We start from the raw sequence: 13482 nt of genomic DNA on the forward strand, positions 1-13482 counted from the left end.
TGCATGGGTCGGGTTAAGGGGATTGTTTGACCCAACCCACCATGGTGGGTCAAAAAAAACTTAACCCAACCCAACCCATCACATAAGTCCAACCTAACCCAACCCAACCCCCATGAGTCAGGTTGGGTCGGGTTGAACCCATGAGTTGGACAAATTTTTAATTATTATTATTAATAAATTTAGTATAAAAAAATATAAATATAAATATATTAAAAAAACTCAAATATTAGTATCAATGTAACTCCTTAAAGGCAAACAACACTAATAATGACAAACAACAATAGTAATTTACTAAGATTTGTGAGAACTAATTGGCTTTTATATAGGATAGAAAGAGCTAGTTATTTTAAAATTTTTATTAATTATATGATATCTTTTAAATATATATATTAAATATATGGGTGGGTCGGGTTGGGTTTGGCGAGTTTGGAATTTTATGACCAAAACCCAACCCAACCCGCTATCAAAAATTTTTTTGTAACCCAACCCAACCCACCAAGCCCTGAAAACCAACCCAACTCGGCGGGTTGGGTTGGGTCGGGTCGGTTTTGGTGGGTTGGCAGGTTGGCTGCACACCCCTAGTTTAATCTCACAAGGTCATGACGAGTCTCACCCAACTCTTTCAATGAATGACGTGGTTGTGCAAAAATTTTAAGTTTTGAAATCAAAATTTCAATAGGATGTCATTGTTCATGTTGTTTGCTAGATAATTAAAAATAGTAATCATATGAGAGAGAGAGAGAGAGAGAGAGAGAGAGAGAGAGAGAGAGAGAGAGAGAGAGATGTGATAGTGTGTCATCTTGGTGATTGATTGGACATACGATGTCACGTAGAGTTAACATAAAATTCTAATATATAAGATATCGATTGAAGTTAGGCTATGATTTTTTATTTGTTACAAAAAAGTCTAAATTAGTTTGTTTTAGCTTATAAGTTGGTTTATGTTTTAAAGATTGTAGACGCTCATTCTTTGCAAGCCCAGAAGAGGGGAAGGCCCAAAGTCATGAGCTAAAGAAAGTATTGTGGAAGTGCCATTAAGCGAGTGGCAGGAACAACGAATAGTGGGTCTAACAAGCAAATAAATGGATCCTAAGGAAATAAGTGGGCCTAAAAAGGCTCGGAAGAAAATAACCACGAACCCATGGGCTATATGGATGTGAAAAAGTGAGAATGGGCCATAGTTGCTACAGCAGACCCAAAGTAGTGCAAGTAAAGAAAGTAAGGGGCTGTGGAAAACCCATGAGCCCCAAGGGAAAAGTGAGAAATACTTGGGCCAAGGAAGCCCAAAAAGTTAGTAAAAGCCCATGGGAGACGTAGAATTGAAAAAGGGCCGAGGACGCCTGAGAGAGTAAGTGGGCCAAGGACGCCCAAATGGAAGTAGGTGGGACAATAGGAGCCTGCAAGTAGCAAAAGGGCCCAGTGAGATCATTGGGCCTTCGGAGAAAGAATGAACAGAAAAGGTCCAAAGTGGCCCAGCAGGCTTGGGGTCAAGTAGGCCTCATGGCAGGTATGACAGAATTGTGTGGCAGGAAACAAGTAACAGGGGTTGGGAATAAAGGCTTGGAACGGCCCATGAACAAACATGGCCCAGTCCTTAGAAGATGCAAGCCATAAATGAAAAGTCAGGCGAAATAGCCCATGGCGAAAGAAGTAAAAAACGAGCAGCAGGCTGGACAGTTTGACGTTCAGACCGCGGCAGACAGATGAACAGCAGGCAGGATTTGAACGAGCATGGAGGTAAGGCACGCGCAAAGCCCAGGCACCACTAGCCTGTACCCAGCCAATACAGGAAATGGTGAGGTCATGGGTCAAAGGTAAGGGGGTATGGTTTGGCGATGGGGAGGGGGAAAACCCATTTTTTGTGTTTCCTACTCAAGCCCTTTTGGAAGCAATGTCCTGTTGGGAAGGCATGCGAGCCAAAAGAGGCAAAGTTGAGTGGGAACCACCAAGTGCATGCCGTGAGGGGTAAAGGGAATGGGAGTATTCACTCCGTGGCAGGTAGGAATGCCTCAAGGAGTGAGCAAAACAAAAAAGCCTTCTCTGACTGAGGCAGGCTGGCACTGGCTGGGTGACTGACCAGTCACTGACGATCGGCAAAGGAGCCCATGCCAGACAAAAACGGTTTAGGGCTAAAATGGTAAAAAGCGAAGCACAGCTGGCCCTATATAAGAAGCCCTACAGTGCACGGTTAGGGGACGAGAACAAGGAAGTTAATACCGTACCGGAGGCTGTATCGGTTTGGCCACCGGTACGATATATTTCAGATACCGGTCAATACCGGTGTACCGTTTCGGGTTTACCGCTATTTTATATACACACACACACCAAAATCTCTAGAACTATGTTTATAAGCATATAATATTTCACTTATATTATAGTAAATATAAAAGTTTATCATAAAACATTACCTCAATTCAGAACAAATTATTCATAGTTTTAGACTTTAGTATCAATTAAAAGAAAAAAAAAAACACAATATAAAAAATAGAAAGCTTAGTTATTCATTGCATACTAAGAAAAAAAATAATACTAATAAGTTAATGTAAATAAGTTACCATTATGCCCTTACAAAAATTCAAAAATTACAAACAAAAAAAAAAAGGCTTTTTTCTGTATTGGCCGGTACGCCCGGTACCGGCCAGCATTGCCCGAAATTGGCCGGTATGGCCGGTACGCGGCCAGTACGGCCGGTATTTTTTCTGGTACAAAATAAAAGTGTACTGGTACCGGTGCACTGGCCGGTACGGTATGTACTGGCCGGTACCGGTACGGTATCGGTAACCTTAGACGAGAACGGGAGGGGGAACCTCTGTAAAATAGTAGCAAGAATCATAGAAAACAGGGGAATAAGAAAACACAGAGGAGAAAGGAGAGAAAGGACAAAAAGAAAGAGAGTAAAAAAGAAAACGAAAGAAAATAAAAGGATTAAAAGAAACAAAAGCAAGAAAGAAACAGAGTGAATGGAGTGATTGGCATGCATCGAATGGATCAATCTCCCTCTCCCCTTCCAACTTATACTCTCTGTTAACCAAATAAAAAAATAAAAAAAAGGGAAGAAATCTCAGTTAACCCAAGTCACTTAGGCCCATTCTTTCAAAGCAACTAATTTCCCCTCAGAGAAATTAGTCGCGTTGAGGGAGTAGTTCCCTTTCCTGACGCAAGCTTTGTAAAATAGCCCATCGCGGCAGGCTAACATTTGTTTTTTTAATATGCTCCTGACTCTCCATTTAACATTCATTATTTTGATACTATAGTGTAAAACGGCCACCCTTCATTGAGGCCCACTGACTATATTGCTTAAATCTCTATTATTGTCTTTTCTTCTTTATCATATCTGCCTGCTATAGTTAACATGATAGTTCTGCCTGCTGCAAAGATTTGATCACCAAAGGGTATTGTTTGTGCACAAGCCGGACCAGGAAGGTTTGTTCTCGGACTGGTCCTAACTCCTCAACCCTGAAGAAAATCTTGGGCCTAGTGTAGCAGCGAGCGGCCCAGCCCAACACTTGCAAAAAGGCCCACACAAAGATTAATTGTATCCCCCTTGCCCCCCTTCCCCTGGCCAATATATATATATATATAAGGTCAATATCAATCTCCCACCCAACATTTTTAAATCGACCAATATCCCCCTTGATTGATTAGTAATGAGAAAATCACCTCCACAATTTCTATTATTTGTAAAGTTTAAATTTTTAATAGAGTTATTTATTTTGTTTTTTAAGTTTGTGCCCAACCTACAAAAATGTCATTTACACCCTTAATAATAAAAAAATTCACAAGTAAAAGAAATACTCTCTCTCTCTCTCTCTCTCTCTCTCTCTCTCTCTCTCTCCATGTTGATATTTGTTATTATTAATGTAAAACCTTTACATTTCATCCTCCTTTGATTATTCATTCTCATGGTCCTAACCCAAATTTAACCGTATAATCTTCTCCAGTCTCAAACCCATTATTCACCCAATATACTTTGTTTTTTTTTTTTTGAGAAGCCACCCCAAGAAAGAAGGGGATTCACCCAATATACATAGTGACATTAGTTTTAGTCATATAAAGTAATTGAAAAATCACCATCTTCCTAAAAACCTACCTACCCCTAATTGAAAATAGCTTTTTTTAGTTAGTTACTTAGTTTTGCTATATTGTAGTGACCTTGACAATAGCCTAACACAACATACTTGTAGTTCAAAGTGGAGGAACTTGAAGTGTCGTTGTCGTTACGGAGGTGACTATTTTTTTTTTTTTTGATAAGCTGCAATTATATTAGAAAACCGAAACTAACAAGACTGGACATCTTCCTTACAAGCAAGGCCAATACTGGCTGGAAGATTGTCCAAAGACAAACATAGAGGACTCGAAAAACATAAAGCGTACTTTGCTGTCTCATGAGCAGCAGTATTTCCACTTCTTTTGACCCAACAAAACTCACACAAAACAAAAGACTTTGCCAAAAGACAAATGTCTGAAACAAGGGAGGATATGGTCCACAAGGGGCAAACCGTGTTGTCAAAAATAGCATCTATGTTGTTCTTTGAATCACTTTCAACAAAGATATTACTTTAGTGCTCACATTTAGCTAGCTGCAACGCCCAAAGAACTGCTTCAGTTTCAGCAACAAAGGGGGAGAACTTTGGCATTTTCTTGGCCCAAACCTTGAGAACAACTCCATATTCATCTCTAGCAACAACTGCTAAGGCCGTGTTGGATAGTGAGATGGCCGCATCAACATTAAGTTTGATGGTGCCTATAGGAGGAGGGGACCAACCAACATTCAGTTGAGCAGGCATGTGGACCTCAGGATGGGAGAAAATCATAGAGTATTCCTTAAGCCTTGCACCGATGCTACTAATGGAGGATTTCAGATCAACCAAGCCCTTAAGGTGAAGCACTGCATTTTGAGTATGCCATATCTCTTCTAAGGTGAGTGCCATGTTGAGGGATACGAGCCAGCGGTCTTGAACTTGGCATAGGTCCGGTGGAGGGTCCAGGATAATCTTAATGATATCGTTGGAGGAGTCTAGTTGCTATGACTTAAACCCCCAGCAAGCAGTGAACCAAATAGCTTTGGTAGCTAGGCATCTAAGGAAAAGATGAGAGGCAGATTCCACCTCTATGTTATAGAGAACATATGTTGAATCTTGAATGTCCATGCGGCTCATAAGGTTTTCTCTTGTGGATAGGGCATAATAGCAACTCTCCAAAGGAACATTTTAATTCCGGCACTTTGATTTTCCAAAGCTTGGACCAATTCACATTGGGTGAAGTTTGTGGAAGGGGGGTTGGCAAAAGCTCTTTGTAAGCAGATTTAACCGAAAACAAACCTTTTGAGTCGAGGATCCTCAGAAGTTTGTCTGGTCTAGGCCTGGATGGAATGGGAGTGGATGAAATGGCCTGGGCAGAAGTAGGGCTAAACATATCCATAATCAATGGAATCTTCCAAGTATGAAGTTCATGGTCAATCAGTTGGGAAACCTTCATAGGAGATTGAGCATAGGAGTCAACTCTTGGTGATGGGGGAAAGTTTTGAATCCAGGGCACCCACGAGTCCCTCCAAACATCCACTGACTCACCATCACCGATAAGGAAACATGCTCCCTTCCTAACAACTACCCTTGCTTTCTCAATAGCTTTCCAAATGAGGGATGCATGTTTAGCTGCTTCAGACTGCAACCAGTCATCCTTGACCTTATATTTTGTTCTGAGGATCCTCATACATAGTCTATCTCTTTTGGATGCAATCATCCATGCCAACTTAGTCAATAAAGCAGAATTGATGTTTTTTTCTTTTTTGAAACCCAAGCCACTAGCATTTCTAGGATAAGACGGCTCATCCCAGGCCTTCCAAGCTAGAAATCTGCCCTCCCTTTGATTAGGCTTCCATCAGAACCTTATAGTTAATGTATCCAGCTTTTCACACACTTTATTGGGAATATTAAAAGAAGTCATTGTGTAGGTTGAGATAGATTGAGCCACTGCGTTTATTAGGGTCCTTCTCCCTACCCAAGATAGGCATTTACTCCTCCATCCTGATAATTTTGTTTCAAGTTTATCTTGGAGAAAGGCGAAGTCTTTAGATGGGGCTCTTGACAGTAGCATCAGAGCACCTAGGTACATCGCATCTTTTTTCAAGGTTTTAACTTGGAGGATGCTCTTAATGGCTCTCCGATCTTGGCTGTGGGTGTGCTTTGAGAAGAAAACACTTCATTTTTCTCTATTGACAGCTTGCCTAGACCATGTGCAATACTTTTCCAAAGTTCTCACCAGATTTGCAGCATCTTTCCTTGAAGCCTTTGAAAACAACACAATGTCATCAGTGTACATAACGTTTGAAATGGTTGGACCACTAATGCTGGACTTAATGCCAGCAATATTTTTCTGGCTGAGGCCGTACTTAATTAATCTAGATAGCACTTTTTGCCCCAAGATGAAAAGATATGGCGATAATTAATCACCTTGCCTTAGCCCCCTACTTGGCTTAAAGCAATCAGATTTGCCCCCATTTACGATCACTTCGAAGGAAACCGAAGATACACAAGCTATGATCCAACTGGTAAAAATTTCATTAAACCCGAAGTGGAGGAGAACCTCTTTAAGAAACCTCCAATTTACTCTATCGTATGCTTTTTGAAGGTCTAGCTTGATCGCCATTTTTAGCCCTTCTAGTCTTGAAACTATGGAGCATTTCTTGGACTAAGATTTGGTTCTTCGCTATCCACTTGTTTGGTATGAAGGCCGATTGAGTGGGAGAGATAATTTTGTCCAGCAAAGGTCTAAGCTTTTCCACTAGGAGTTTTGAGATGATTTTATAAACCACATTACACAAGCTGATCGGCCTGAGATGGTTTACAGTGGTGGGATTAGAAATCTTCGGGATGAGAATAATTAAAGAGCTATTTACCTCTTTTGGCATTGAACCCAATATAAAAAGGGAAGTAACAGCCTTTATAACATCATTTCCCATCGTAGGCCAAAGTTGTTTGTAGAACAGTGCCGAAAAACCGTCGGAACCATGGGCCTTGAGGTCTTGCATCTGAAACAGGGCAGCCTTGATCTCCTCCAGGGAAGAGATGCTTTGAAGGCTCTCATTTTCTTCTTCGGTGATGCAAGGTAGGATTAGGTGCTCGAAGTGCTCAGGGAAACAAGTTTCTTCTTCTTTGAATAGGCTTATAAAGCTATCTCTGAAATGGGCTCTGATTTGGCTTGTTTCTTGAATCCATGAGCTATCCTCCTTTTTAATGGCATCTATGTTGTTTCTTTGCTTGCGAATGATAGTGGACAAATGGAAAAACTTAGAGTTCTTATCACCCAACTTGAGCCACAATTCTCTGGATTTTTGCCTCCACAGAGCTTCACTTCTGATGAGCCATTCTGAGAGGTCAGCTTGAAGGGCCATTTCAACTTGCTCATTTTCATGGGAGGGCTGACTGTCTTGGACTTCCTTTATTGTAGGTGATGCGAAGATCGATAATTAGTCTCCTCCGTTATGGAGGAGACTAATTATCGATCTTCGCATCACCCACAATAAGTTCTCAAACGACCTAACTACACAAAATTGTTAGTATCTTTGTCGATATGGTTCAAAGTGGAGAAGAGTAATCAGTGAATTCCCAAACGACCTAGCTATATACATTGTGTTGTTAGTGTTTTTGTTGATATGGTTCATGGTGGAGAAAAGTAATTTCCTTTCTAGATTGAACTTGGTGTTACGTTGGTGACGGAGTATTGGGTAGAGAGAATATGGTTATTTGGGCCAAAATGGGCTTTAACCCCTTTCACACAAAAAATCCAGCATTTTGCCCCCTTTCCCAAACTAATTAGGGAAATGCCCTTGTTTTGAAACTTGATTTTTGGAACATCAAGTTATAGTGAACGTGGACTTAGGATTTTTTTTTTTTTTTTGGAACTCGAGTTCCATGAACTTGAGTACCATGTGAAGTACTCGAGTTCATGGAACTTGAGTTCCACTTGAATTTTTTCAAGGAACTCGAGTTCCAATTTTTTTTTTTTTTTAATTTTTTAGTTTGCTATAACTCAATTTTCCAAAAATCGAGTTTCAAAACAGGGACATTTCCCTAATTAGTTTGGGAAAGGGGGCAAATTGCTAGATTTTTTGTGTGAAATGGGCATTTGCCGATTTTGGCCTGGTTCGTTGTGTGTGTTTTGTGGAGTTTAAAGAGATAAGAGTGTGTTGCTTTTTTTGTGGATGTGATTGCTTAATTATAGAAATTTATGTTTGTCTTTGGATGAAATCAAGTCCATTACTGAGAACACAAGGTGATACTAGTCCTTAAAGTATTTTTAGTGGCCATAGTGAAATGGCCACGAAGCCCAAGCACAATTTTGGGATTCTCCCTCCCTCCCTTTTTACATTTTTTTACTCATTTGAATTGAAGGGTAAAATTGATGTCTCGGATAAATTTGTATGTAAATGATAGTAAGACCAGACTTGGAATTAGGAAAAAAAAAAAATTAGTACCATATATATTTCTTTATTTTAACGATGAGTTGAGAGGGTGGGAAGGGGGAAGGGGGGCATGGGCGATTTACTTATTATTAATCCATCATGGGGGTCATTGCTTGATTTTTAAGTTTAAAGGAGAGATTGAGATTAATCCCACACTTTCTAGGCTAAAGTGCAATTAACTATTCTCAAACCAACTTATATATAGTTTTAGGGTTTCGCTTTTCTCTAGCTACAACTACACTTTTACCTAAATTATTTTTTAAGCCAAATAAACTAATAAATTTTAAGTTATTGCAAATAGAATATGTCCTATGGTAAATTTGGGATTGGATGGGGTCGTGATAGGATCGTAATTTGATAAGATAATTGAGAATTGGATCCTACCTCGATCTCATTAATTAAAGATTTTAGTGTGATCTAAATTGTAAATAATTTTAAGATTTTGAATTGGGAACCATTTTTATTTTTCTTTCTCTCGTCCCTTGTTATTTTTACTATTATTATTAGAGGGATTGGAGTTGGGTTAAACATGCAGATACTAGAATAGAAGGCGAACCTTTCATAGGTTTGGTTTTTGACCTTGGAGGTTGAGCATCAATTTATTACTCCTCTAATTGTCATGGAAACTATTCAGAAGCATAGCAAAGTTAGATTGTGGTCAAACATTGAAGCTCGTAATGATGATGATAGCTCTTTATTATCAGAATAATTATTATCAGAATAAGACATCAATTAATTTTTGGTATAAGTAGGAATTAAACTTTGAATATTTTATTCAACTATTATGGTCTGTTTGGGAGTTTAGAGAGGGAAGAGAGTAGTGGAGAGGAGAGTAGAGGGGAATGATTATCCTTTACCTTGTTTGGATGTTTTTAAAATTACTAAGGGGGAAGGGAGTAATTAGTCTTTCCTCTTGTTTGGATGTTTTAAAAATTAGGATGGAAATGCGAGGAAACGACTACGACCAAGACCATGACGATCCCTCAGGTAGGCTCGGATGTTCGAAGGAGGCCTAGCGCCACGATTGTCAGGGAAGTGTCAGATTCAACATCCAAAACGAGCTTACCAGAATCGTCTGATAATTCGGCAATCAAAGACGACGGGAAGAGCTGCGACGATGATAGGAATCGGAGTACCACCGTAATAGAGTCGGCGAAGCTGACTAGTATTGGAAACGACAGCGGCTGCGGTGGTGGTGGTGATAATAAGATTGGAAACGGTGACGATCGCGGAACCGATTTTGCTGCGGTGAAACTCACGTATCGGCCATCGGCTCTGGCACACCGGAAAAACAAGGAGAGTCTACTTAGCTCCAACGCTATCTTCAAACAGATACAACCTACTTATTTAGCCTGCTTCTTCTTCGCATATAAATTTATGATAAGAGATTAGAATTCTATAAATTTTGAAAATTGCTCAGGTTTTTAAATTCCAGAGTTGAATTTGGTGAGAATTGTAGTGGTTGAATGATGAATTTGCAAATCAAGTTGCTGTTTTTGTGATTGGTTGATTAAATAATTAATTTGCAAATTTTCCTTTCAGTAAGTTGTGAATTTATTTTTATTTTTATTTTTATTTTTTTCATTCACGATAACTTTTCTCAGGAAACAAACAAAGATTATTTATATAATCGATTTGTAATTTTGTTAATTTAGAAAGAGTAAATTGGAGAATTCATTTAGTCAATAATTTATCTACTCTACTCTCCCTCCAAATTTCTCCAATTTGGAGGAATTAAAAATGAGGGGTTAGAGGTAGTTGAAACCCCTCTAAACCCGTCCAAACCCTTCCCCCTCATTCCTTAAAAAACTTCCAAACAAAGTAATTGAATTACCTTCCCTCCCTTTACTCTACTCCCTTTTTTTTTTTTAACTTTCAAATAGGCCATTAGAGATTTTATCAATTAAACTGATTGAAACCTTAAAAAAAATAAATAAATAAGAAAGCCGCTAAACCTCACATCAGCATTTGTCAGTTGAGTTCCTGACATGCTAAACCTCACATCAGCATTAATTTGAGTGCCGCTAACTTGCATTTTCATTAATAACGATTTAACTTTATCCAAAATCCCATCAAGATATCGTACTCCCCAAAACAATAATAGAAAAAGCCGAATTTTGGGGGATAAGGCGAGGGCAAAGAGGAGTGTTTGTATTTGATCATTAAGAGAAAAATACAAGAGAAGGCTTATTTGACTCTCTGACTTAACCATTGTAGTGACTTCGATCGGTTTGCCCTCATTGTGATGACCCTTGACACTGCTTTGGGTTGTGTCATGTTTGCATGTTGAAGTAACATGAATAGGGTTTTGAACAATAGTTCGGAACATTCTCTAATCCCCACATTGAAGTGACTTCCTTTCGTCCAAAATCCCTTACTTACAATTATTATTATTCTTATTATTGAATTCATTCTTTTTGTTGCGTGAAAATCATATGGTTAAGTACTTTTTTGTTAAGTACTTTATATACACATACTATGGACTAAGAATTTGACTTTGATTTTTCGATTGAAATTCATTCTCTCTTTGAAGAAAGAAAAAAAAAAGGGAAAAAAAATCTCAAATATTAATGGTTTCTGTAAATAACAACTTTTCGACCTTACATTTATTATGGATAATTATCTCCAAAATTTAATTGTCAGAAATAACTTTAAAGAAGGGGAATTTACAGCTTGAAATTCGCTCACATGTAAACGCTTTTATATAGTCCATTTTTTTTTTTTTTTTCATCGAGGCATTAGGATGGCTTTTGAGTTTTGGCAATTAAGTAAACATTTAAGGTGACATTTATTTATTTATTATTTATTGGTCGAAATGATAAAGGGATAAAGTGGCATACAATTTTATCAGCCACTCATCTCACAAAAGAAACCAACGAGGTTGTGGATAGTGGTCCTATTTTTGTGGTACGATGACTTGACTTGTCACTTCTACTGGGATTCTGCATGTTTCTTTGGAAGATATTACAGTGTTGTGTACTGATTTACCAATAATTTATGGCCGAGTTGGATCGCAACAATTTTTTACTTTTTTTTTTTTTTTTTTAATTCAATAGTTGATACCTAAAGTTGCTTTTTACCATTTTAAATCACACTCATCCATACTATATCTGATCTCAATTCAGCAACGTTTATAGTGATGCTATACTTAATCTTGTTAGCTGAAAATATTGTATGAAAATCAAGTGTGAATTTGGAAAGTAATTTTAAGTTGGATTTTTTTTTTTTTGTTGTTGTTTATTTTATTGAAAATATTTTTCTATAAACTTTTTTGTAGGAAAACTCTACAAGCACTCCTTATAAAAAATTAACATGGTATTATATTTTGAAAATAAGTCATTATATTGCAATTTCTTTATGTTCTTAATATGCATGTTAAATTTTGTTCAAATTATATATTTTTTACTATTTGATCTATAAAATTATTTTTTATGCCTAATTTAAAATTACAAAAACTTAAAATTTAAATATTCGATTGATGATATAACTATTAATTTTTGAATTTCTTGAAATTTTACAAGCATGAAGAATATAATAAGAAAATTTAATCTAATGGTGGATTTGTCAAAATTCATATCCAATAAAAGGATATAATGAGAGTTTGTAGAGTTTTCCTACAAATTATTTTGTAGAAAAACATTATCCTTATTTTTTATACTATTTGTGGATCTTTACATATATATTTTTTCTTAAATTTTTATTTCAAATAATTTAACTCTTAGATTTTTGAAAATATGCTAGTTTTTGGTTTTCATTTTTTTTTTGGTCTCACATTATGTTAATAAGCTATTAGAAAAAAACAATTCTCATATGTATACTAACTCTGGTTTGTATAGTAATTTGGACCATTTTAAAACAAAATTGAATTCTATTGATACTTTTTTTGGGTTTGAGATCATGTGCAATATAGGGTGTTGCATACGATGTAATTGCTTTCATTCATTTCACGAATTTTCACTTCCTTACTTGTAAACTTTCACTGTTTTTACTTCTTTCAAATATTTTTAATCAATGATTTATATTGAAAGTTGATCTTTTCAACTCTCAATCTTAGCCATGGAGAACAATTGAACATTTTGCAAATCTCAATCTACTTTTTTTTTTTTTTTTTTTTTTTGCGCATGAAAACTACTTCCCTAGTTGGTTTATTTTTCCAATTGTTTCTCATATTATTATTTTTGGTTCTACAATCTTTCTCTTTTTGAAAAAGCGACATATTTTTTAGATTTAAGTGTCTCGTCGGTTTAGTTGTTGACCGAGCTCTTGGTTGTAATGTGGTGGGAATAATTCTCTTTATCTTTCTTTTTTTTTTTTTTTTGGTCTTGTATCCCATGAAAAAGAGATGATTTTCCACCCCCTCTTCTTCTTTTTATTAATAATATTCCTTCATTATTTATGAAAAAAAAAAGCTAATGAGATGTGTCACTAACAATGGTATAAACTATTAAGTATTACATACGTTCTTTTTTTCTTATTAGGAAGCAAAAATCGCATATCTCTTTCGGACTCTTCGAAATTTTGTTAAAATACAAACACAATACTTGTGTTTGGTGAAATTACGTTAGACACCCATAATATGAAATTACAAATGGATCTTATATGTTTAAAAAACTATTTTTGACAGGGGAGAGAGTTCAACTTAGAATAAAATTTTAATGGGTTTGGTAATACCTCATTTAAGAGCTTTTTAGTGATGGGGAGATTAAAATAAACTAGTTTGTAATTTCATACACATGCATAGATACACTTAAAGATATACAATAAAATACATAATATAATGTTTATATATAATTTAAAGGACAAAGTTTAGCTACAAAATTGGTTGTAGCCTTAAGCTACAAACTCACTCAATATCTTTTTTATTGGAGGTGAATTTTGACAAATCTACCATTGGATTACATCTTCTTCTTATATCCTACATGTTTTCAAAATTTCAAGAAAATTAAAGATCAATAGCTATGTCATTAATACATTTTTAAATTGCAAGTTTTTGTAATTTAAAATTATGCATAAAATAT

The sequence above is a fragment of the Castanea sativa genome, chromosome 11 (assembly GCF_040712315.1).
Source record: "Castanea sativa cultivar Marrone di Chiusa Pesio chromosome 11, ASM4071231v1".
NCBI classification, from domain to species: Eukaryota; Viridiplantae; Streptophyta; class Magnoliopsida; order Fagales; family Fagaceae; genus Castanea; species Castanea sativa.